This window comes from Saccopteryx bilineata, chromosome 4 (genome assembly GCF_036850765.1).
Source record: "Saccopteryx bilineata isolate mSacBil1 chromosome 4, mSacBil1_pri_phased_curated, whole genome shotgun sequence".
In the NCBI taxonomy this organism is placed as follows: Eukaryota; Metazoa; Chordata; class Mammalia; order Chiroptera; family Emballonuridae; genus Saccopteryx; species Saccopteryx bilineata.
The window spans coordinates 64,849,826-64,851,702 of NC_089493.1; the positions used below are offsets into that span (position 1 = coordinate 64,849,826).

Below are 1,877 nucleotides of genomic sequence, written 5' to 3' on the forward strand. Positions count from 1 at the left end.
CTGCACTGCTGGGGGATCAATAACTGTGCTTGGTACTGTGTCAGTTGGGCATTGGAGAGCCACCTATCTGGTGGGCATGCAGCACTTGTTCTAGATAGTGTTCTCCAATAACCTGGATGTCCTGACCCAATGTCAGCTTGTTGGCCTCCTTAACTAGGATTGAGGTAGCAGCAAGTGCCCTCAAACAGGTTGGCCAGCCAGACACTACGGAGTCTAGCTTCCTGGATAGGTATGCTACAGGCCTCTTCCATGGCCCAAGCTCTTGGCTGAGGATTCCCAAGGCTACCCCTCCCTTCTCAGCAATGTACAACTGGAAAGGTTTGGCCATATCTGGTAGGGCCAATGCTGGGGCAGCTACTAGGGCCTCCTTCAGTGCCAGGAAAGCCTTCCTTTCCTTGCCTGTCCAAATAAACTGTTCTTCTTTGCCCCGCATCAATTCATGGAGGGGCTTGGCCAGCTCTGCAAATCCTACGCTCTACCGCTGAGCCAACCGGCCAGGGCTGGAGATTTTATTTTTAAATTAATAAGATCACTGCCTACTTCAGCTGCACAGCTACTAAAATTGGAGTGATACAGAGATTAGCATGGCCACTGTGCAAGGATGACATGCAAACTTGTGAAGCATTCCAAAAGAAAAAAAGATTAAAATCACACTAAATAGTTTTATAAAGAAGAGGATAGGACAAATATCTATAATTTATAATATTCTCATTGAAATGTTATTAATAGTTAATAAAATCAATATATTATTTTGAGTAAATATAAAAAAAAAATTAATAAATATTAATTAAATATTAATCCAGAGTCTGCAATATCCTACTGCTCCCAGAAATTCCCGCACTTGCCTTTTGTTAGTGGGTTCTGGGATCTGCAACACAGTTTGAATCCTTTGACTGGATAATGTCCTTTGTCCCCCTTGTAAGTTATATCCCAAGTAACTTACAGTTTGGGTGACAATCTGGGCCTTCTTGGCAGAGACTCGATACCCCATCTGCTGGAGATCCTGGAGTAGGTCTGAGGTGGCCGTCTTACATTGCTCTTCTTCTGCTGCAGCGATGAGGAGGTCATCCACATATTGGAGCAACACAGTTAAAGGGTGGGCAGCTCGAAACCCTTGCAAGTCCTTACACAAAGCTTCATTAAAGATAGTGGGAGAATTCTTAAACCCTTGAGGAAGCCTGGTCCATGTATACTGTCCCACTAGTCCATTTTCCGGATCATTCCATTCAAAAGCAAATATCTCCTGGATCTTGGGGGCCAATGGAATGCAAAAGAAAGCATCCTTCAAATCTAGTACTGAATAATATGTACAAGTAGGGGGTAATGAACTTAGCAAAGTGTAGGGATTTGGCACCGTTGGGTGAATAGTCTCTACCCGGGCGTTTACTTCTTGTAGATCTTGCACCGGGCGATAGTCCTGGGTCCTAGGCTTCTGGACTGGGAGCAAAGGTGTGTTCCAGGCTGACTGGCATTCCCGGAGGATACCCGCCGCTAGTAAGCACTTCAGATGCTGTGCTATGCCCTGCTTAGCTCATGCTGGTATGGCATATTGCCTTACCCACACGGGGCTAGCAGTGCTCAGCAACTGCACTATGACAGGTGGCTGATGAGCGGCTAAGCCTGGTGGGTTTGTTTCTGCCCACACCCCTGGCACCTTTTCCCGTATTTCCTCTGGGACCTCGATGACTTCGTCCTTACCTTCCTGTAAGACTGCCATCAAGTATTCTTCAGATATGGGCGCCGTTACCTCGAGACTGACTTTTTCCTTTTCCTCTTGGGAACTGCTGTCCTCTTGCTTAAAGGTTATCGTAGCTTGAAGTTTCTGCAAGAGATCTCAGCCCATGAGAGGATAAGGACAATCTGGAATGACTAGAAAT

At 46.0% G+C, this 1,877-nt stretch overlaps 1 non-coding gene across 1 annotated transcript; it reads left to right on the forward strand.

The window, feature by feature from the left end:
- The first annotated feature begins 534 nt into the window (after nt 1–534).
- LOC136337027 (U6 spliceosomal RNA) lies at nt 535–636 on the forward strand. Its single transcript, XR_010731748.1, has one exon. It is a non-coding gene; the product is annotated as a U6 spliceosomal RNA (small nuclear RNA).
- The last annotated feature ends 1,241 nt before the right edge of the window (nt 637–1,877 follow it).